This window comes from Furipterus horrens, unplaced genomic scaffold (genome assembly GCF_987537825.1).
Source record: "Furipterus horrens unplaced genomic scaffold, mFurHor1.1.pri manual_scaffold_12, whole genome shotgun sequence".
Lineage (NCBI taxonomy): Eukaryota > Metazoa > Chordata > Mammalia > Chiroptera > Furipteridae > Furipterus > Furipterus horrens.
The window spans coordinates 33,569,157-33,594,846 of NW_028327182.1; the positions used below are offsets into that span (position 1 = coordinate 33,569,157).

General features: G+C 37.8%; 1 pseudogene; it reads left to right on the forward strand.

Moving 5' to 3' along the window:
• Positions 1-4,984: 4,984 nt before the first annotated feature.
• On the forward strand, positions 4,985-7,280 carry LOC149996008 (uncharacterized; annotated as a pseudogene).
• Positions 7,281-25,690: the final 18,410 nt, after the last annotated feature.

The window sequence follows — 25,690 nt, forward strand, 5'->3', positions numbered from 1 at the left end:
TTATTTACCTAGATTATCTATCTAGGGCTTTTCACTAGTATTTATATACCAAAATACATATTATATAGCATTTCATAAAGCTCTAGAATGTCAGATGGAAAACCCAGTACAAGGAAATAATAATCTTATAGCAAAGTTTTGAAAAAATATAAAGCCAATAAATAATAACTTAAATACTATTCCTAAAGAAGGGGGTTTCAGCCTTATTTACATATTATAATCACCTGGAAATGCTTTTAAAAATCCATGACCAGAATGCAGCTCAGAATGATTATATAAGCTCCTAAGGGGATTCCAATATGCAAGGCTGACAGTCACTAATCCAACAAGGAGGTAAAAACTTATGTGAAAAAGCTGAAGGAAATCTCTAATTCCTGAATAGAATAAGAGAGGAGCTAAGTAGGAGAGCTAGGTGATGTACCAACCCTTCTCTCTTTCAGAGGAATATCTGGAAAGCAGAGGAAGAGAATCCCATTACCTTCACAGGAAAATTCCAAAAACTGGTGTTATAGGTTGACTTATATACCCCCCAAACAATATATTCAAGTATTAATTACCAGTACCACAGAATGTGACCTTATTTGGAAATAGAATGTCTACTGAGGGAATGACATTAAAATGAGGCTATATGAATAGACCCTACTTCATATAGTGCCCTTAATAAAAAGAAGAAATTTGTGAGTCCCCAGATGGCTGTAGAGTCGTCGGAAGGTCTGTCTTCTTGCTCCCAGCCCTGAACCAGTCTTAACAGCTAAACCACAGAGCAATCAACTTGAAAAACCAGGTGAGTGTTTGTGAATAACCGTGTGCGCTGGCGGGTGTGTGTGATTGTGTGCCAGTGTGCAAGTGTATGTCCGTCCATGTGAGCACTCAGGAGAGGGCGGTCTGGGAACTCCCAGTGAAGCCACTGCCGCAGCCACCGCCTTCCAGCTTAACACTTCTGGGGCTGTACAGGTTTGGAGCACAAGCCATTTCATGAAATTTAGAAAATCCTCCTTGGGAAGAAGCCACCAGAGTGGCCCCACATTGGCAACCAGCCTCACCACCATGCCCTCCTCGCCAGGCTGGGCTGCCTGCCCTGCCACTAGGAGCCAAGGTCTGGGTACTTCAGTATTTGCCAAGGAGGGGCTATCGCCCTCCACCTACCCCTACCCCCAGGAGATGCTGGAACCACGAGCCAGACAGAGTCTGACTGAGGAGGCTACAGATAGGCAGAGGCATAGAGGGGCAGCCAGGGCAGCACTGGCTGTGGAGGTAGTGCAGTGACTAGAGCCCAAGGCTGAGCTGAGACTCACTGGAGGGAGTGGCATAAGCACCTCACCAGAGTCCTGTGTTATAGTTTTGCTGTGGGACGCTTCCTTCTCTTCCCTCACCCCATTGGGATGATATGAGACTTGAAAGAAGACTGTGTATACAGGATATATTCTGACTTGAGCGAGAAAGACAGAGACAGAGAGAGAGGTGTTCACATGAGAGAAACATTGATTGGTTGCCTCCTGGTATGTGCCCTGACTGGGGATCCGACCCACACCTAGTGCCCTATCAAGGCAGTGGCAGATCCTACAGTGACTTGGGATGTTTACTGACATGTAAGGACCCAGTGCTGATAAAAGCCAGCTTTGCAGAGCAGCTTGGCCAACCTTGGGAGCAGCCAAGCCCCAAAGAATCAGCCACAAACTATGGACCACTTGTAGCTTTGAAAAGGCTGATGAGGGCCAGATGTGGACAGTGCCTGACACTGGCCCACACCAAACCCAGACACCAGAAGGTGAAACCAGCAGGTAATCACCAAACTATGCTGACACCAGTCCACTTTGTTCTTTCTTCATTGTTTTTGCTATTTTTTCATAGCCTTTTTTATTTTTATTTTTTCTATTCTTTTTATTTTTATTTTTGGTGCACTTATTTTCTTTATATCCCCTATTTTACTCTTACCTTTGATTACTCCATTGTTCCCTTCCTCTCTCCTTTTATTATTTATGTTACTTTTTCTGTGTTCCTTTCCCCATTCTACTCTTTCAATTTCTTCTAGTATTAGGTCTCATCCTTTTTCTCCTCTCATGATCACTTTTTCCTTTTAAATCATATTTTATTGATTATGCTGTTACAGTTGTCCCAGTTTTCCCCCTTTGCCCCTACCCAGCACCCCCACTCCCTTAGGCAATCTCCACCCCTTTTTTATATCCATGGGTCATGCCTATAAGTTCTTTTGCTACTCCATTTCTTATACTGTACTTTATATCCCCATGGCTATTCTGTGATTAACAATTTGTATTTCTTAATCCCCTCACCTCTTCACCCATTCCCCAACACTACCCTCCCATTTGGCAATCATGAAAATGCTCTCTGTATCCACGATTCTGTCTCTCTTCTTGTTTGCTTAGTTTGTTTTTTAGATTCAATTGTTGATAGATATATATTTATTGGCATTTTACTGTTCATAGTTTTGATCTTCTTTTTATTAAATAAGTCCCTTTAACATTTCATATAATAATGGTTTGGTGATGATAAACTCCTTTAATTTTTTTTTTCTTGTCTGGGAAGTTCTTTATCTGCTTTTTTATTCTAAATGATAGCTTTGTTGGGTAGAGCAATCTTGGCTGTAGATCCCTGCTTTTCATGGCTTTGAATATTTCTTGCCAATCCCTTCTAGCCTGCAAAGTTTCTTTCAAGAAACCAGCTGACAGTCTTATGGAAACTCCCCCATAGGTAACTAACTGCTTTTGCTTTCTCTTGATGCATTTAAGATTCTCTCTTTATCTTTAACCTTTGGCATTTTAATTATGATGTGTCTCGCTGTGGGCCTGTTTGTATCCATCTTCTTTGGGACTCTCTGTGCTTCCTGGACTTGCATGTCTATTTCCTTCACCAAATTAGAGAAGTTTTATTTCATTATTTTATAAAATACATTTCCAATATCTTGCTCTTTTTCTTATTCCCTGGCACCCCTATGATGCAAATGTTGGTACACCTGAAGTTGTCCCATAGGCTGCTTATATTATCCTCATTTGGGGGGATTCTTTTTTCTTCTTGTTTTTTTGGTTGGCTCTTTTTTGGTTCCTTATGTTCCATATCATTGATTTTATTCTCAGCTTCATCCATTCTACTGTTGATTCTCTTTAACTTGTTCTTCATTTCCATTAATATATTCTTCATACCTGCCTGGGTCTTTTTTATGCTGCTGAGGTCCTCACTAAGTTCCTTGAGCATCCTTATAACCAATGTTCTGAACTGTGCATCTGAGAAGTTGCTCATCTCCATTTTGTTTAGTTCTTTTTCTGGAGTTTAGATCTACTCCTTCATTTGGGCCATGTTTCTTTGTCTCCTCATTTTGGCAGCCTCCTTTTATTTGTTTCCATGCATTAGGTAGAGCTGCTTTGACTCCATGTCTTGGTAGTGTGGCCTAATGTAGTAGGTGTCCTGTAGGGCCCAGTGGCACAGCCTTCCCAATCATCCAGGCTGGATACTTGAGGTGCACCCTCCACGTGTTCTAAGTATACTCTCCTCTTGCAGTTGAGCCTTGATTGCTATTGGCAGATCAATGGGAGGGATTTATCAGGCCCATTAGCTGCAAGGACTGGCTGTGACCACTGACCACCAACCTCTGCCTTATGTAGAGAATCAGCTGTGCAGGGGCAATGCAGTAGTGTTTTTACATGGTCTGTAGCTATCGACCGGATTCACAGGCTCTGGGTTTTCCCGGTGGTTTAAGCCAGGGTCAGCCATCACCTCTTTTCTACCTAGGGCCACACAGCTACAAGGCAATCTGCAGATGGCTGATACTTGTGATGAACTTAGAAGTTCCCAGGTGAAGCCAAACTGTTATCCAAAGTTGGCTGCTGCTAGTGCCAGGCCTGGGCCACTTAGCCAGAGATACAGGTGCTGAGGACTCGCTAGGCAGGTTGTTGCTTGTTTGAGAGGGTTTAGGATGATGTGAAGCAATAGCCAAGACCAGCCATTCATATGAAAAAGCCATTGTTAACAGTTTGGGTGTGCTGTAAATTGAATGGGATGGTGCCTCAGGGATTCCCCAGGGCAGGGAAAACTATGTGAGCCAGGTTGATGGAGTCTCACATATGGCCTCTGCCTTCAGGCTCTGTGGCTCTGTGTGAGGAGGGTTTAGAAAAGAAACAATGGCCTCTGCCTATCTTTCTCCCTGTCTTGGAGCAAGTCACCCTCCATAATCACTTTTGTTCTTATTACTAGTCTTCTTCTTATATTCTTTTTCCTTCTCCCCTTTCTCTGCTATTCCATTTCTCTTTTCATTTTTTTTTTTTTTTATTCTTTGCTCTCTTGTCATTGATATTGCTGTTGTGGTTAGGGGAGGTAATGCTTGTTTTTGTGTTGTTTCACTTTGTTTTGCCAACACCTATACAACAGTATAAAAGATGTGGTAGGGGTTGAGCCTCTTAGTCAGCCAGCTGAAGGAGAGTTCCCACCAACAAATGGACCAATAACAATCGAGACCAAAATAAAACAAAAGAGTTCACATAACGCACACAAAAGACATTCTTAGAGAATCCAGATCAGGAAATCAAGGAGACTGCACCACTGGATTCCACAGGATTCCTAACACATAAGGCCACTCCACAAGACAGAGATTCAAAGCAGATGAATCTAATACATAGAAACAAACACAAAGACACAACTAAAATGGGGAGACAAAGAAACAATTCCCAAACAAAAGAAAAGGAAGAATCTTCAGAAAAAAAGAGCTAAATGAAATTGAGGGAAGCAATTTATCAGACATGGAGGTCAAAGAAATGGTTGTAAGGACACTTAAGGAACTTAGTGGGAACTACATCAGCATGAAAAAGAACATAGAAACATTGAATAAGAACCAGTTGTAAATGAACAATGCAATACCTGAAGTGAAGAATACACTACAAAAAATTAAAAGCAGGCTATGTGAAGAAAAGGATCAAATCAGCAACTTGGAAGTCAAAGTAAAAAAAAACAAAACACCCAATCAGCAACAATTAATATGGATATTCATTGGTCTTTTTCATCTGTATTGCCTCCATTTGTTCCTCATGAGCCAAAGAGAGTTGGAGTATAACTTCAGATCTCAGAATATTGAGGGTATCTCCTGAGATTGTGCCAAAGACCCCCAAGCATTTATCAGGAGATATTTCTGAAGTAGACATAACTGAAATTACTCATACCAACTTGAAAGCAGGCATCAGTACCACTTCTGGAGATTCAGATATTGGATCTTATGTACCCTTGACCCCTGAGAACTTGACTCAGTTGGCCATAAGATCTTCTGTGGAAAATATTATTGGTCTACATACTGACAGTCACAACAGACAGATACTGTCAGATGGTCATGTAACTGAAGAGTCACTAAAAGTTTTAGCTATTCTTGAATTAGCTGACCAGAAGACTAGGATATCAACACTACCTCTAGTTCATACTCACTAAGAGAGAAGACCAGTATTTTCTACCCACAGGCCATAAAAGACAGTCATCTAACTGAAGAGGCTCTGTGAGTTTCAGTTGTTCCTGGACCTGCTGACCAGAAGATCGGCCCATCTACACTCCCTCCAAGTTCCTACTTACTTGGAGAGAAGCATGGTATCTTCTACCAACAGATATTGCCAAGTAGTGATCAAACTGAAGAGGCTCCAAAACTTTTAGCTGTTCTTGGTCCTGCTGACCAGAAGAGTGAGAAAACAACAGTACCTTCTAGTTCTTTTTCACATAGAGAGAAACACATTGTTTTCTCTCAGCAACAGCTGCCAGTCAGTCATCTAACTGTTCAGGCTCTGAAAGTTTCAGCTACTCCTGGAACAGCTGATCAAGTAAGTGACTGTGATACCAGCAGTATCCTCTGCTTTATACTCAAATGCAGAGGAGCCCCATATTTTCTATCGACAGACATTGCCAGACAGTCATCTAACCAAGCAGGATCTGAAAGTGTCAGCTGCTCCTGGATCCACTGAGCAGAAAACAGGGATGCCATAAGTGTCCTCTACTTCTTACTCACATAGAGAGAAGCCCAGTCTTTTCTACCAGTGAGAGGTGCCAGAGAGTCATCTACCTGAACAGGCTCTGCAAGTTTCAACTCCTCCTGGTCTAGCTGACCAGTGGAGTGGGATACCAGCAGTAACCCTGGGTTATGGAGAGAAACCCCATATTTTCTATCAACAGATGTTGCCAGAAAGTCATTTAACTAAAGAGGCTCAGAAAGTTTCAGCTGGCCTTGGACCAGCTCAACAAAAGACTGGGATACCAGTAATACCCCCTACTTACCACTCACATAGAGGGAAGACCAGTTCTTTCTATCAGCAGGAGTTGCCACAAAGTCATCTAACTGAACAAGCTCAGAGAATTTCATCTCTTCCTGGATCAGCTGACCAGAACACTGGGCTACAAACAGTACCCTCTAGTGCCTACTCACAAAGAGAGAAACCCATTATTTTTTACCAGCAGGAGTTTCCAGGTAGTCATCTAAATGAAGAGGCTCTAAAAGTTTCATCTGTTCTGAGACCATCTGAACAGAACACTGGGATACCATCAGGATCCTCTGGGTCCTATTCATTTGAAGAGAATCTCAGTTTTGTTTGTTTGTTTGTTTGTTTGTTTTATTGGCATGCATTACCAGTCATATGACTAAAGAGTCTCTGATATTTTCATCGGTTGCTGGAACAGGTGACCAGAAGACTGGTATTCTAACAGTACCCTCTAGTTCCAACTCATGTAGAGAAAAGCCCAGTGTTTTCTACCAACAGGAGTTGCCAGACAGTCATTTAACTGAACAGGCTCAGAAAGTTTCAGCTGTTCCAGAACCAGCTAAGCAGAAGAGTGGGATGCCAACAGTGACCTCTGCATCTTACTCTTACAGAGAGAAGCCCTTTATTTTCAATCCACAGGTATTGCCAGACAGTCATCTATCAGAAGAGGCTCTGAAAGTTACTGCTGTTCCTGGACCAGTTGACCAGAAGACTGGGATACCAATGGTAGCCTCTATTTCCTATTCACACAGAGGGAAGCATATTTTTATCTCACCACAGTCCTTGCCAGAAAGTCACCTACTTGAAGAGGCTTCTGGACCAGCTGACCAAAAGGCTGGGTTTCCATTAGAACCTTCTAGTTCCTACTCGCATAGAGAAAAGCCCATTATTTTCTACCCACAAGTCTTGACGGAGAGTCATTTACTTGAAGAGGCTCTGAAAGTTTCAGCTGTTCCTGGAACAGGTGATCAGAAGACTGGGTTACCTACAGTACCTACAAGTGCCTACTCAGTTGGAGGGAAGTCCATTAAAAAGAAGGTTTAAGGAAATTCTGGGACAACAGGAAACATAACCACATCTGTATCACAGGCATACCAGAAGGAAAGGAAAGGGAGAAAAAGATAGAAAACCTATTTGAAAAAAATAATGACAGAAAACTTCCCTAACCTGGTGAAGTAAAAAGTCACACAAGTTCAGGAAGCATATAAAGTCCCAATCAAGATGAATTCAAAGAGATCCACACCAAGACACTTCTTAATCAAGATGACAAAGTTTATATACAAAGAGAGAGTTTTAAAGACAGCAAAACAGAAACAGTCAGTTATCTACAAGGGGGTTCCAGTAAAAATGTTGGATGATTTGCGACAGAAACATTTTTGGCCAGAAGGGATTGTCATGAATCAGTCAAAGTAATAAAAAGCAAAGATCTGCAACCAAGACTATTACCCAACAAGGCTATCATTTAAAATTGAAGGGGAAATCAAAAACTTCCCAGACTGAAAAAAAAAAAAAAAGGCTAAAGAAATCAATTAACACTAAACCCACATTGCAAGAGATGTTAGAGGAACTGCTTTAAGAAGAAATAGAAGCCCTGGCTGCTGTGGCTCAGTGGTTTGAGTGTCGGCTTGTGAACCAAGTGTCGCTGGCTCGATTCCCAGTCTGGGCACATAACTAGGTTGCACACCAGGTCCCCAGTTGGGGGCGTGAGTGAGAGGCAACCACACAATGATGTTTCTCTCCCTCACTTTCTCCTTTCTCCTCTCTCTAAAAATAAATAAACAAATAAATAAATAAATGATTTTTTAAAAAAAGAAATAGAGAGAGAGGAACATTGGTATAAAAATATAAAATGGCAATGAATAAGGCCCTATCAATAATAACCTTAAATGCAAATGGATTAAATGCTCCAATCAAAAGAAAGACAGAGGGTAGCTGAGTGTATATATGTGTGTGTGTGTGTGTGTGTGTGTGTGTGTGTGTGTGTGTATGCTGTCTACAAGAAACATACCTCAGAACAAAAAATTTATACAGGCTGAAAATGAAGGGATGGGAAAAAAACATTCCATGCAAATGGACATGAATTAAAGGAAAAGCTGGGGTAGTAATACTTATATCTGACAAAATAGACTTCAAAACTAAAGCCATAACAAGAGATAAAGAAGGTCACTACATAATACATAAGGAAACAGTCCAACAGGAGGATATAACCCTTGTAAACATATATGCACCTGATATAGGAGCACCTAAATACATAAAGAAAATCTTAGTGGATTTTAAGAAAGAGATCGATAGCAATGCTGTCATTGTAGGGGATTTTAACACCTCATTGTCAATAATGGGCAGATCTTCCAGACAAAAAATCAACAAGGATATAGTAGCATTAAACAACACACTAGATCAAATGGACTTAATTGATATTTACAGAACATTTTACCCCAAAGAAGTAAAATATACATTCTTCTCAAAAGCACATGGATCATTTTAAAAGATAGACCACATGGTAGGACACTAAACAAACCGTAACAAATTCAAGAAAATTGAAATTATATGAAGCATCTTTTCAGATAACAACAACTTGGAACTAGAAACCAACCTCAAGAAAAAATAAAACTCAAACATTCAAATATATGGATGCTGAATAACATGTTATTAAATAATGAATGGATTAACAGTGAGATCAAAGAAGAAATAAAAATGTACCTAAAAACAAATGAAAATGAGCATACAACATCCAAAAAACATGGGACACAGCAAAAGCAGTCCTGGGGGAATTTCATAGCATTAAAGGCCTATCAATAGAATATAGAAAAATCTCAAATAAACAACATAACCCTACACCTAAAAGAACTGGAGGAACAATAAACAAAGTCCAGAGGGAGTAAAAGTAAGGAAATAATCAAGATCAGAGCAGCATTAAATGACATAGAGACTAAAAACAGAACTCAAAGAATTGATGAATCCAGGAGTTGGTTCTTTGAAAAGATAAAATTGACAAACCCTTAACCATATTCATTAGAGAGAAAGAGAGAATCCAAGTAAATAAAATCAGTAATAAAAGAGAAGTAACAACTGATACCACAGAAATACAAAGGATTGTAAAAAATTACTATGATCAACTATATTCCAAGAAATTGGACAACCTAGATGAAATGGTTTAATTTCTAGAAACATATGATCTTCCAAAACTGAATTAAGAAGAAGGAGGAAACCTGAATAGACTGATAACAACTAGGAAAATGAAAGCAGCAATCAAAAAACTACCAACACACAAAAGCCCTGAATGAGATGACTTCACAGTTGAAATTTGCCAAACATTCAAATAAAAACTAACAACTATCCTTCTCAAATTATTCTAAAAAATTAAAGAATGGTTAAGACTCAAAAACTCTTTTTACGACGTCAGTATTATCCTAATCTCAAAACCAGGTAAAGATACAACAAAGAAAGAAAATTACAGGCCAATATCTCTGCTGAACACAGATGCTAAAATCCTGCCAAAATATTGGCAAATTGGATCCAGCAATACGTTAAAAAAACCATACACCATAATCAAGTGGAATTTATTCCAGGGACACAAGGATGGTACAATATTCACAAATCAGTAAATAAGACACACCACATAAACAAAATGAAAGGTAAAAATCACAGGATCATATCAATAGATGCAGAAAAAGCATTTGATAAAATCCAGCATCCATTTATGGTAAAAAACACTCAGCAAAATGGGAATGGAGGAAGTATACCTCAACGTAATAAAGGTCATATATAAAAAATCTGCCAACTCAATGGCAAAAACTGAAAGTGTTTCCCTTAACATCAGGAAAAGAGAAGGGTGTCTGCTTTCATCACTCTTATTCAACATAGTACTGGAATTCCTAGCCACAGCAATCAGACAAGAAGAAGAAATAAAAGGCCTCCAAATTAAAAAGGAGGAAATAAAACTGTCATTTGCAGACAACATGATAGTGTACATAGAAAATCCAATAGGCTCCATCAAAAAACTACTCAACCTAATAAGTGAATTCAGCAAAGTAGTGGGATACAAAGTCAATTTCAGAAATCAATGGCATTTTGGTATAATAACAATTAACTATCAGAAAGAGAAACTAAGAAAAAAATCCCATTTACTATAGCAACAAAAATAAATAAATTACTTAGGAATAAATTTAAGCAAGGAGGTAAAAGACCTGTACTCAGAAAACTATAGAACGCTAAAGAAAGAAATTTAAAGAGAATGGAAGCATATACCCTGTTTATGTATTGGAAGAATTAACATCATTGAAATCTCCATACTACCTAAAACAATCTACAGACTCAAGAGAATTCCTATTAAAATAGCAATGGCATACTTCATAAATCTACAACAAATATTCCAATAATTTATATGGAACCAAAAAAGATCCTGAATAGTCTCAGCAGTCTTAAGAAAGAACAAAGTTGGAGGGCTCACAATATCTGATAGCAAACTATATACTGCAAGCTCACTGTAATCAAAACAGTCTTAAGTCTCTGGCATAAGAACAGACACACAGAACAATGGAACAGAATAGAGAGCTCAGAGATAAACCCAGGTATTTATGGTCAATTAATATTTGACAAATGGGGCACAAGAATACAATGGAGTAAAAATAGTCTCTTCCATAAATGGTGTTGGGAGAACTGGAATAGTACATGCAAAAAAATGAAACTAGACCACCAACTTATCCCATACACCAGAATATACTCACAGGGTGAGTGGGGCAGTGGAGAACAACATGGGAAAAGTTGGGACAACTGTAATAGAACAACAATTTATTTTTAAAGAAAGAAAGAAAAAAGAATAAACTAACTTAAATGTAAGTAAGGATACCATAAAACTCCTAGTGGAAAACAAAGGCAGTAAAATTTCAGATATCCATATAGCAACATGTTTGCCACTATATCTCCTAGGCAAGGGAAATAAAGGAAAAATAAACAAATGGGACTACATCAAATGAAAAAGCTTCTGCACGACTAAAGAAATAATCATCAAAATCAAGAGGGAACTGACTGTATAGGAGAACAAATTTGCCAACAATACATCAGACAAGGGTTTAATCTCCAAAATATAAAGAGTACTCCTACAACATCAGGGAGAAAAAAATCCAATTAAAAAAATGGGCAAAGGACCTGAATAGTACTTTCCAAGAACAACATACAAATGGCCCATATACATATGAGAATATGCTCAACATCACTAGTCATCAGAGAGACACAAATTAAAACCACAATGAGATATCACCTCACACCTGCCAAAATGGCTCTCATCAACAAATAAACAAAATACAAAGCTGGCAAGGATGTGGAGAAAAGGAAACCCTAGTGTACTGTTGGTGGGAATGCAGAAGGTGCAGCCACTGTGGAAAGCAGTATGGAGTTTCCTCAAATAATTATAAATTGAACTGCCTCTAGACTCAGAGATTTCCCTGCTAGGAATACACCCTAAGAATCCCAAAACACCAATTCAAAAGAGTACATGTACCCCTATATTCATAGCAGCACTATTTACAAGAGCCAAGCTTTGGAAAGATGGTATATTTACACAATAGAATACTATGCCACAAAAAAAGAAAAAAAGAATTCCTTCCTTTTGCAACAGCATGGATGGAACTAAAAACTATTTTGCTATGTGAAATGTCAGTCAGTGAAAGACAACTACCATATGATCTCACTTATAAGAGAAATCTAATGAACAAAATAAACTAATAAGCAAAATAGAACCAGAGTCATGGAATCATGGAATAGACTGACAGCTGTAAGGGGGAGGGGAGGAACTAATTGAATTAGTCAAAGAACGTACATGAAGGATCCATGGACATGGACAATGGTGTGGGGATTGACTATAGAAGTGGGAGGCAGGCTGGATGGAAGGGGGAAAGGGAGAAAAATGGGATATCTGTAATAACATAAACAAAAAAAGAGAAAAAGAAAAAATTAAAGAATAAAATACAAAAACATAAAAAGAAGAAATATGGACAAAAAACACACATGAACGGCTGCAAATAATGTGAAAGACATACAGGAAAAAGATGGCCATGTGACTGAGGGATGTGTTTACAAGCCAAGGAACACCAAGGATTGCCAGAAAACTCCAGAAGCTTGAAGAAGAAAGTAAAGACATCCCCCTAAAGCAGACAGAGAGAACATGGTCGCCAACACCTTGTTTTCAGACGTCAAGTCTTCACAACTGTAAGACCATCAATTTCTGTTGTTTTAATCCACCCAGTGTTTGGCACTTCATTATAGCAGCCCTAGGAAAATAATACATTTATGAAATCGGATTTCTGTGTTCTGAAATAGCTTACAATGGTTGAAGGAAAACTATGCAGGGGTATGGGAAACATAAAGTAATATTGAAGGTTTCAGTCTCTAAATAGTTAGAATTCCTTAGCACATTGTTTGTCAGTGACAATTAGTAATAGATTCTCCTTTTCTTCAAAATTAATTGTCCTCTTATTTTATGGCAATCTACATCAACCAGCCCAGTTATTTTTCCTTTTAAAAATATATTTCAACTATTAAATACATCAGCATGCATTTTGGCTGAGACAGTTTGAAACACCAAAGTTACTGTTTTTAATCTGATCTTTTTCATTGTAGACACACACATTTCCATCAGCACAAGCATCTTCAACATTTCTACAGCAAATCCAAATACTTCCATTTTACTGCATATAGAAAATAGCTATTTTGTAAATAGTCAAAAATAAAACCTAGCACTGACAGTGTGAATGTCAATGATAAAGATAAAATCCAGGAATATTTTAGTTCTTCCACTGACTATTAAACTTTATTTCTATTATTGTGATACAAACATATATGAGTATAAATGCATTTATAAATACATATGTTGTATGTATTAGATATATACTTATACATATATAATATATATTACAGATATGATTGTTCTTGGTTTAATTTCCTATTTAAAACATTAAAGTTCAATACCTTATGCTATAAAAATAAATTTCAAAATAATTCAAAAAAATATATAAAAGATTGTCATACTATGAAATCAATTAGCTGTTGCTTTACTAAAATATAAATCTCTATTCCTAACCTCTTATGATGACTCAGGGTAACAATGTCCATTATTTTTAGCTCAGAAAAGACCCTTACTGATTTGTTGGCTCTATTACAGAGATGGAAACACTCGTTGATAACCTTCTCCCAACTCATAGGATTTATAACTCATACCATAGCACAGTATTTACAGTATTCTATATCTTGGCTGTAAATTCCACAAGAGAAGAAACTAATAAAGGGATAAGAGAATGTTATCAAGGTATAGAAGGGAAAGAGAGCTAAGTCATCATGAGTCAAGAGGCCTCTGTGTTGGAGATCCAAATCTGCCACTCTTTAGCTACTTGATTTCAGGCATGTCACAAGTTCCCTGAGCTTTTCCTGCTCATTAAGAGAAAAAGTATTAATAATAAATAGCAATAATGTGAAAAAATAGAGTAAAACTAATCACTAAAGAGTTGGTGACTTCCGGCCAAGATAGAGGTATAGAGAGACACGCTGTATCTCCCTCCACAACTAAGAAGGAATACAACTGCCCCAAAACTAGAAACAACCAGTAGTTCCAGAAAATCAAGCTGCATGGAAGTCCAGCATACAAAGATATGAATAAGAAATACTCATCCATACAGAAATCACTCTAAAATCAAGCACAATTGACTTCCAGCCAAGATGGAGGCCTAGACTGACACATTCCATCTCCCTCCACAACTAAGAAGGACTACAACTACCACAAAGCCAGAAATAACCAGAAGTTCCAGAAAATAAAGCTACATGGAAGTCCAATGTATGAAGTTATAAACAAGTGGTGCTTGTCCAGATGGGTAGGAGAGGGGAAGCCAGGGCAGAGAGGTCAAGCTCTGCTGGCAGCAGCAGCTGCAGCGATGGTGGTGGGATGGCGGTAAGCACAGACACCTGTATTTAAGGGGAGGCAAGAAGCACCTGGGGAGAACCCCTGGCTGCAGATCAAACCCATTAGCTCACGATTCCAATGCTGAGGAAGGCAGACCCCAATTGCCCCAGACTGTGAGGGCTGGAGGGTGTGGGGATGGAGGAGGCTCCCAGTCTCTCAGTGAAGAGTGAACAGCAGGAATCCATCTTGGACCCCTGCCCCGACACAAAGCGCCACAGCATGGTGAGAAGGGTCGCCCAGTAGAGATGAGTGCACAGGGCTCCGCATCCTATAATGCAGAAGGTGTGACAGCCCCACCCAGGAAGCAAAGGTAAACATAAAACTGTCAGGATGGCACAGATCATGGTAGAGATCCTGGTAACACAGCTGACCAGCCAGCAAATATCTAATCTCATGGCTCAGCAGATAGGAAAACTTTCTGAGGCACAGTTCAGAGCTTTGCTTATAAAAATGCTTACAGACCTAAGAGCAGATCTTAAACAAGATGGGGAAAGAATGAAAGCTAGTCCTGCTGAAATGAATGAAAACATATCCAAAACTAGTGGTGAGGGAAAGAAAACCAGGGGTCAAATCAACAAATCAGAACATAGGGAAGGAAGAAACAGTCAACCAGTGCAGAAAGAGGAAATGAAAAGTAAGAAAAATGAAGAGAGGCTCAGAACCTATGGGACAGTTATGAGCGGGCCGACATCTGAGTCATAGGGTTGCCAGAAGGTGAAGAAGAACTAGAAATTGAAAACTTATGTGAAAAAATAATGAAGCAGAACTTCCCTAACTTGGGGAAGGAAATAGATTTACAGGTCCAGGAAACACAGAGAGTTCCAAATAAACTGGACCCAGGGAGAACCACACCAAGACAGATTATAATCAAAATGTCAAAAATTAAAAATAGAAAGAGAATCTTAAAAGCATCAAGAGAGAAGAAGAGAATTACATACAAAGGGGTCCCAATAAAACTATCAGCTGATTTCTCAAAAGAAACTCAGCAGGCAAGAAGGGACTGGCAAGAAATATTCAAAGTAATGAAAAGCAAAAACATACAACCACTATTATTCTATCTAGCAAAGATGTCATTCAGAATAGAAGGGCAGAGAAAGTGCTTCCAGGACAAAGTAAAACTGAAGAAGTTCATCAGATCCAAACCACTGCTAAATGAAATGTTAAAGGGATTTGTTTAGGAGAAAGAGGATCAAAACTATGAATATTAAAATGAAAACTGTATCACAACAACCAACAACAGAAGCTGGGGAATCAAAATAAAGGCAAACTAAGTAGACAATGAGAGTGGGAAAAGAATTATAGGTATGGGGAACATTTTGAGGAAAGATCACTGGGGAGGGGGAAAAGGGAGGGAGATGGTACAGGAATTAAGAAGCATAGTAGGAGGGAGTGGAATAGACAGGAAGATGTTGAGAAGAACTATATGCACAACCAATGGGCATGGACTAAGGGTCGGGACAACTGGAGGGAGGGGTGTCACTGGGTGAAAGGGAACAAAAGAAAAAGAACTTGGGACAATTCTAATAGCATAATCAATAAAGCATATTTTTAAAAAAAGAGTTAGCAATTGATGCTTTCTCTTTCTTTACCTTGTGTTTAAATGTTAGAGATTCTTCTGTCTGTTATGATCCCATTCTCTTTTTCATCTAAAACACACTCCCTCTGTACAATTATCTTCTGCCAAAGGTTCTATTGTTTCCCTCTAATCTTTGATTTCCAAATTTGTTGATTAAATCTTGTATTACTAAAAATTAGCTATGTTTGTATCACAATTCTCTCTCTTGACAGTCACAGTTACACATCTAACTTCTGGTCAGACAGTCAAAACTCACAAGATTCAAAAGAAAAGTCACCTGCTCCCCCACCACCCTTTTCTTCTCATGTTCTCTACTTCATGACTGGCTCCGTCTACAAAAACCATTCTTGGATAAAGCAGGTCTATAGGTGGACATTTTGTGGGGGTCTCTGTTTTCATTGGCATGAATTGGTATCACAATAAGTTAATTATCTCTAACTTCAGGCTTTCAGCTCTCTCTACCATATACTTTCTTCCAAGGGACGTCAATGGATTTCAAGGTGATTTTTGTTTGAGAGATACTATAATACAAGTTAAGTCAGTCCTGACCCTAACCAATGTCATCTTGATCAGTTTAAAAAAAAAGTGTGACTCAACAGAAAGTCAAAATTACCGATACTTTCAAATAAATACAGCTCGGTTTCCTACTATTTTAAGTATATATAGTAATGTTAACAAGTACACTTTTAAGTTACATATTTATGGCTATATTAGAACAATTTATAATAAAAATATCAACTATTTTATGCAGTCTTCCAATTTTATAAAAATCAAAAACTCTTAGAATTCCTTTACATTACTAATTTTTAAAGATAGTTTTTATAATGATGTGAACTTCAACCTTAACTATTCTGTGCAATGGTAATAATAATGATGATACTAGTCAAACTTTGACTAGAATTTACAATATGTTTTATTGTGGTAAAAGATTTACAATCAGTATCTTAATCCTCACAACCAACACTGACATAAATCATTATTACTATCTCATGTTACAGAGGAGGACACTGAGTCTTGAAGAAGCTATAAAACCCTCCCCAAGCCATGAACTAGTAGGCAGAGTATTCAAATTTCTGACCACCTGGCTTCAGAAACCAATTTTTAATGAACATACTTCAGTGATAGCTCAGTAAAATATTACATATCATTAGTAATTTAGGAAGAATACCTGAGGCTAGAGCTTGTTACATATTACAAAATATGTATGTAACCACAGTGGCAAGAGATTTTAAATTAAATAGCTTTGTGCATTTTAGAAATAAGTTGAACAAAATCCTTCTGAAAGCTCTCCCCCAAAATGAACAAGGTCAGAATCACATCACCTGTCTGTTAAGATTAAAGAAGACATTACAAAGCCCACTCACATAACAAGAAAATGTCTTGTCATGATCCGGTGGCTCCCATCCAGAATTGGCCTGAAATTTCTCTCTGGACAGAGGGAGGGAGAGAATTTAAGATGATCCCAAGACTACAGGGCTGCCTTTGGGACTAAGCTGCATGTAATATGCCTGTTTTTTCCTGTGCTTCTCTGGCCAAGGCCATAGATGACTACTCAAAAGTCCTTCAAATTCTGATCTTCTATGATTCTATAAGGTAAGCAAACTATTCCCTAGGCATAAGGTAAAAATTCTTCTAGGAGACACATTACTGCTTCAGGCTTCCAAATTGCCAATTAGTGTACTAGAGATGAAATGTAATGTCTTGAAAGAGTTAGTGTTTGTTCCAAAGAACCAACAAGGTGTTTCTTACTCACCTTGAAGGCTTGCTGGTGGAAGTTACCTGTCTGAGATCCAGTACACCATTTTGAAATACGTATCCTGAGAGTAAAGTTCGGTTTGCTTACCTTTGTCTAAACCTGCAGCAAACCTACACATAAAAAATGAAATAAACCACAGTGTATTTATGAGGAAAAGTGACATTATCTGAAGAAAGGAAATTGGAAAGCTTTTATTTTATCTGATAATTCCATGAAGTTATCATTTATCAAATAAATCTGTGTCCTGAGCTATTATATATGATGCTCTCCAAACAATGAGTTGTTAATTCACTGCCTCATCTACCTAAACTCCCTCATATTTTTCTATATTTACTTCCTCTCGAATCTTGTAATGAAATGTGAGGCTGCAACAGATTTGTCTGCCACACAGTGCCTGGTGCTCCTAGGCCAACCCACTGATAGACTTGGGCTTCTCTCCTACCAACGTCACCATCGTTCCCATGTAAATGGGACCTTCCTCCTGAGTTCAGTTCCTTGCATCTACTCTTCACTGACTTGATTTTAATCAAATACATACGTAAAGAATACAGTTAAACTTGACTTCAAGGTAAGGAAATTTCAAGGTACAATTAATTGCTGTTAAGAGACATGGTAATTAATATCTGAGTTTTAGGCTTAGTTTGTAACTTAAGATTTACAATTATTCACTATCCAGGTTCTTAGAACTCAGGCCATAAAACTATCAAATGACTTCCAGTTGTGGTTTCTGATAATTTGCAAATATTTGTTAAGAAACAACTATGTGTCAGAATTTGTGATACAGCAGTGACCAACAGGGACATGGACCTTCTCTCTCCGATCTTAGGTACAGAATGAAAATGCATACAAAATTTTAATATGGTGTGTTCAGCACCATGATGAGTAAAATGAAAGTGTTACATATACAAAGGTAAAGAGTTCCTTGATCTTCTCTTTCCTGGATCCACCTTTCATTGGCCCTCATGAGGGTTAACTGAATGCTGCAATCTGGCATCTGCAACAATCTTAGGTGCACTGAGTTACTTACTAGGTCTCAGGACTGTGTGTAGCACTTAATATATGTTACTTCATTTAATCATTCTAATGACCCAAAGAAGCTAGTATTATTACTATCCCCTTTAATAAAGGAGAGACCTGAGGCAGGAAAGTTTACATAACTTGCCCAATAAACCTACAGTTAGTAAGTAGTAGAGATAATATTCCATCCTGAAAAATCAGATTCCAGAGGCAACATGTTTAATTATTCCACGTAATTGCTCATTTTTCTGTACCTTTGTCATTACGTTCTCCCCCAAACTATTTCACTCACCCACCAAATGCATTTATCTATTTATCCAGCAAATATTTATTAGGCACTTACCAGGTACAAGGTACCATAAAGAAAAAACTGTAAAGACACTCTCTCTAACCTCCAAGAAATTATAGTTAAGGTTAGGAAACAAACAACTCAGAAGACAAGGTCAATCCAATCCCAATAGAGAATACATAATTACCCCTGATCCTGAGGAAAGACAGCAATATTTTCTCTCTGTATTTAATCTCTCTCACATCAGAATGGTGACCAGAAGTTAGCCAAAACAAGTCTTTAGAACAGGCAGAAGAACATGTCCATAAGCATCGGCAGAGAGGAAAGAGAAAGACAGAGAGAGAGAGAGAGAAGTGTATTCCTGCAAAGCAATGAGCTGGTGGTCTGCAAAGCCCGATCATGCTGGGAATGGGCTAGGAAATGAAGATGTAGGGCTGGAGAGACAGCTGTGTCACAGTATGAAGGTATACCTTTTACCCTGAGTAACAAACCAGAACTATGTTTTAGGAAGAAAACTTCAACTACATATCACTTCCCATCTTTTAATATCACCATTTAACCAAGTTCTCTATCTGAACATAGAAAACAGCTAACCTCTCTCCCTCTATTTTTTTTTTTTTAGCGTCTTAGAACTTCACCAATGATTCAGAATAATTACCTTTGAGAAGGATATTTTCTCAAAATTCTGCAATACACTTGATTGTTGCCCCAAACTCCTTTCCTTGTCTTTTTCTTTTAGCTTCACAAGCAGGAATATAACAGGAAAAAAATGAGTAGAATGAGAAAACTGCTGCACAGGATATGATGAATGGCAGTATTATTATGTTTAATGTTCTCCTGGAATGTTTTGCTTTTTAGAAAAAATTATTAAATAGCTAATAAAACATGCCAAAAGACAAAGCGTATTAATTTAGTTTATATATAGTTTATATTGACTTTAATTACCTAACACCTATATATAATTCAAGCTTTTAATGGCATTACAACTTTACCCCTTGACATTCCTTCTACCTTGAATTTTAAAACACAATAATCTTATACTTTCACTAGGTTTGAGAAACAATGCCTCTACTGCATTTTAGTGACTATATTTTTCTTCTTTTTTTGTTCTTTTGTATGAGTCATGTAGAAACAGGAGTATGTCAGGTACATGTATGTATATACTTATTTACAGATTAGTAAAAACTATAAATTAAATACCAGAGTATCCAACATCCAACACGATATAAGACATATTAAAAACAACTTTAAAGCCTTTCTTTTGCTTTTTACACATCCCTCTCCCTCTTCCCAGGAGTAGCTACTATTCTAATATTTTTTTAAATTGCTCCTTTGTTTTCTGTATGGTTATAATTCTCATGTGAGAATCTCTAAATAATATATCTCAGTTTTTCCCTTTTTGAACTTTGTATAAATGAAATGAAAATAGATTAAGGGTCTCTCGTGTAGCTCTCCTCAATCAACCAATAGGGCTTCTATGAAGCTTAAGGGCCTTTTTCCTCAACTTCCCAGCAGGGGCCCAAGGGAGAGAAGGCATTATCTTGAAGAAACTCAGGGTGTAGCTTTTGTCAAATGAAATGAACCCTATGAAAGTATACAGAAAACCTACAAAGTTCTTACCAGTCGTAGGCACAATATCATCAGCTTGGCCTGAGGCGGATAGAGATGAGACTGTTGGGTCTCTAGAATTTTACCAACAGGAAGCTGGCAAAGAAAGGTGGCTCAGCTACACACATATCCTGACTTTTATGAAAGGTAAAATATCTAAAGATAGAAGTTATAAATAATTACTTCCGAAGGGATATTCCAATATTTGCCTGCTGGATTTCAGGATTTTTACACCCACATTATGGGTATCCCAAAGGAGATGAGAGAGATAAGGAAGCAGAAAACTTATTTGAAAAATAATCATTGGAAATATCCCTAACCTAGGGAAGAAAACAGATATCCTGGTTCAGGAAGCACAGAGAGTTCCAAATAAGATGAACCAAAAAATAAAAATAAAAATCCACACTAAGTAAAATGTCAAAAGTTAAAAATAAAGAGAAAACAATTTGTTACAAACACAAGGATCCCCATAGGCCATCAGCAGACTTTTTAGCACAATCTTTGCAGGCCAGAATAAAGTGGCATGATATATTTAAATTGCTAAAGGGGAAGGAAAAAAACTTTGAACCAACAATACGCAGAAAGGTTATCATTCAAAATTGGAGAGAAAGTTTTCCAGATAAGCAAAAGCTTCAGGAATTTTTCACCACAAAACTGCCCTTACAAGAAATATTAAAGGGACTTTTGTAAGTCAAAAAGAAAAATGAAGTAATTAATAAGAAGAAAACAAACAGAAGTAAAAATATTACTTGTAAAGATAAATATATAGAACTTCCGGCCAAGATGGAGGCTTAGACGGACACGCTAGGTCTCCCTCTACAACTATAGAGGAATACAACTACTTCAAAACAAAGGATAACTAGAAATTCCAGAAAATAAAACTACACGGAAGTCCAACATATGAAGTTATAAACCAGCGGTGCCATTTGGGCAGGTAAGAGTTAAAGTGGGCAGTGCTGTTTGCGGTCGCACCCGGAGCGGCGGGCGGCGAGGAATCTGGGCTGCGCAAGCCCCTGGCGGTGCGCGACTCCGGAGCTGGGGAGAGCGGCCGCCGCATCGCCTTGAACAGTGAGGCCCAGGGGGGCGGGAGGACGGATCCCGGTCTCCTAGCTGAATAACTGTGTGAATCCATCTTGGACCCCCGCCCCCAAAGAAAGCACCACAGAGCTGCGAAATAGGTCGCGGACAGGCAGGCGCCGGCCGGTCGCTGATTTGTGACGCGTACACAGGCACTGCCCCCGACAGCCAGCCCAAGAAAACAAAACGCATCTGTCAAAATGAGGCAGGCAACTTTAGAAATACCGGTAACACAACTCACCAGGCAGCAGATAGAGAACCTGACAGATGAACAGATAAGAAACCTGTCAGAGGCTCAGTTCTGGGCCATTGTTATCAGGTGGCTTACAGAATTCACAAAAGAGCAGGAAAAAGATATGAAAGAAGCGAAAAACTTTCATAACGAAAGGAACAAAACAGCATACGAGACAGAAGGAAAGGAAATAAAATCCAGAGTTCATTTCAACAAACTGGAATATGGAGAAGGAACAAGCAGTCAACCAATGCAGCGAGAGGAAATGGGAAGCAACAATGAAAGGATCAGAAACCTCTGGGACAGCTATAAAAGACCCAACATAAGAATCATTGGTTTGCCAGAGAATGAGGAAGATGAACTAGAACTTGAAAAATTGAGTGAAAATATAATAAAGGAGAACTTCCCAGACTTGGGGAAGGGAATAGACTTGCAGGTCCAGGAAGCAAGGAGAGTTCCCAAGAGACTGGACCCAGAGAGAACCACTCCAAGACACATTATAATCAAAATGTCAAAAATTAAAGATAAAGAGAGAATCTTAAAAGCAGCAAGAGAGAAGAAAAGAATTATGTACAAAGGGGTCCCAATTAGACTATCAGCTGACTTCTCAAGGGAAACCCTACAGGCAAGAAGAGACTGGCAAGAAATATTCAAAGTAATGAAAATCCAAAACCTACAACCACGAATACTCTATCCAGCGAAATTGTCATTCAGAATAGAAGGACAGAGAAAGTGTTTCCAGGACAAAATAAAACTGAAAGAGTTCATTAGATCCAAACCACTGTTATATGAGATGTTAAAGGGACTGGTTTAAAAAAAAAAAACAGAAGCTAGGGAGATGAAACAAAGGCAAACTAAATAGGCAACGAGAGTGGAAGAGGAACTGTGGGTACGGGAAGCATATTGGGGGGAGGTCAACAGGGAGGGGGAATGGGGAAAGGGAGGGAGATGATATAGGAATTGGGGATCAAGGTAGGAGGGAATGGAATAGACGGAGAGAGGTTGGGAGGAACTGTATGCACAACTAATGGACATAATCTAAAAGGGGGGGACAACTGGAGGGAGGGGGGCCACCGGGTGGAGGGGAGCAGAGGGAAGGGAAATTGGCACAAATGTAATAATTTAATCAATAAAACACATTAAATCTGAAAAAAAAAAGATAAATATATAAGTAAAGGTAGGGAAGTAATTACTTATTAGGCTAGTATAATGATTAACAGATAAAAGTATTAAAACTGTAACTCAACGTTAGTTAAGGGATACAAAAAATAAAACAATGTGAAATGTGACATCAAAACTTAAAACTTGTGGTGAAGGAGTAAAAATGTAGTTTTAGAACATGTTCGACTAAAGTTTGTTATACATATGGGCTGTTATATGTGAACCCTATAGCAACCACAAAGCAAAAAGCCATAGTAAATACAGAAAAGATAACAAGAAAGGTATCTAAACATAATATCAAAGAAAGTTATCAAACTATGAGAGAAGACATCAAAAGAAGAAAGGAACAGAGAGAGACTGAAAAAAAAAAAAAAAAGCCAGAAAACAATTACTAAAACGGCATTAATTACACACCTTTAAGAAACTACTTTAAATGTAAATGAACTAAATTCTCCAATCCAAGGACACTGATTGGCTAAATACATTTAATAAAAGAAAGAAGAAAACAAGATTCTTCTATACGCTGCCTACAGGAGACTCACTTCAGAAGAACACAGAGGCTGAAATAAAGGAATGGAAAAAATATTCGATGCCAATGGAAATGAAAAGAAACCTGACCTGTATCAGACAAAAAATGGACTTTAAAACAAACATAATAAACAACAAAGAAAGAGTATTATATTATGATAAGTCAACCCAGCAAGAAAATATAACATTTGTAAATATCTACACACCCAGCAAAGCAGCACATAAATATATAAAGAAAATATTAACAGGCCTAAGGGAGAAATTATAATAATAGTAAGGGACTTTAACACATCACTCACATTAATGAATAGATCATCCAAATAGAAAATCAATAGGTGAACATCAGCCTTAAATGACACATTGGACCAGATATATTTAAATATGTACACAAAATGTTTCATTTAAAACAGCAGAACACACATTCTTCTCAAGTGCACATAAAACATTCTCCAAAATAGATCACATGTAAGGCCACAAAACAACTCTCAATAAATTTAAAGACTGAAATCATATCAAGCATCTTTTTCAACCACTCTGTTATAAAACTAGAAATCATTTACATGAAGAAAACTGGAAGAAGCACAAATATGTTACGATTAAACAACATATGACTGAACAACTAATGGGTCAATAAAGATATCAAAAAATAACATAATAAAAATGAAAATGAAAATATAACATACCAAAATATGTGGAAAGCAGTAAAAGTGGATCTAAGAAGGAAGTTCATAGAAATACTGGCCTACCTCAAAAAACAAAACAAACAAACAAAAAAAAAAACCAAAACACTTAAATAAACAGGCTACCTTTACACCTATAGGAACTAGAAGAAAAAAAAGAACAAACATATCCCAAAGTTAGTAGAGGAAAGAAAATAATAAATCTTCAAGTGAAATACCTGAGAGAATAAAATGATAACAGAAAAGATTGAGGAGAACTGGTTCTTTGAAAAGACAAACAAAATTGACAAACCTTAGGCTAGACTCACATGAAAAAATATTTTTAAGGCTCAGATAAAGTCAGAAATGAAAGAGGACAAGTTACAACTAATACCAGAAAATACAAAGGATCTAAAACTATAACTATGAACAATTACATTCCAACAAAGTCCAGATACCAGAAGAAATTGCTAAAAACAATTTTCCAAGACTGAATCATAAGAAAATAGAAACTGAGTATAGATGAATTACTACTAAAAAGACTTAATCAGTAATTTTAAAAGTCACAACAAACAGAAGTCCAGGACAAGATAGTTTGATTTCTTAAAAAAACATTCAAAGAAGATGTAATATGTACCATTCTCAAACTTTTCAAAAAAACTGAAGAACAGAGAATGTGTCCAAATTCATTTTATGAGGCCAGCATCATTGTATTACTAATACTAGACAAAGACACCACACAAAAAAAAGAAATTATAGGCCAATATCACTGATGCACATATATACAATTCCTCAAAAAAAAAAAAATGTTAACAAACCAAATTCAACAATATATTAAAAACATCATAGGAGGGAGCACCCCAAAAATCAGAATTTATTTATAAAAATTGTGTATTTATTCTTAAATGTTCGAACTTCAGTCACCTTCAAAGCACCTTTCATTTGATGTAATATACCTATTGAGATGTTTTCTCCACTGCTCAAAACAGTTTTTGAACTGGTCAATTTTGATGTATTTTAGTGCTTCTGCCATTTTTTGTTTCACATTTCCACACTGGCAAAATGTTTCTCTTTGAGGACTTTTTTCATCAGGGAAAAAAAAAAAGTAGCTCAGGCTGAGATCAGGTAAATGGAGAGGGTTGGGCACAGGGGTCATGCCGTTTTTGGTCAGAAACTGCTGAACACTTAGCTCCAATGTGGGCAGGTGTGCTCATAAATCACCCATCAGGAAATAGACAAACTCTTTGAAAAAGTCTTCAAAAAATTCACTGAAGCTGAATGCAGCCTCTAACAACAACTGCCAGCTGATACAGATGGGTTCCTGTAACACTCATCTAGTAGGGGAAACTTGTACTATATGGGGCCTTCCCTCCAGAAGATAATTCCATTTTGGGGGCTCCCCCCCATACACCATGACCAAGTGGGAGTTATTCCAGGGATGCAAGGGTACTTCAAAATCTGCAAACCAATTCTATGATTGAAAACCGCAATGAGATAACACCTAACACCTGCCAGAATTGCTATCATCAATAAACAACAAGTGTTGGCAAGGTTTCCATTGGAGAAAAGGGAAACCTCACCTCATGTACTATTGGTGAGA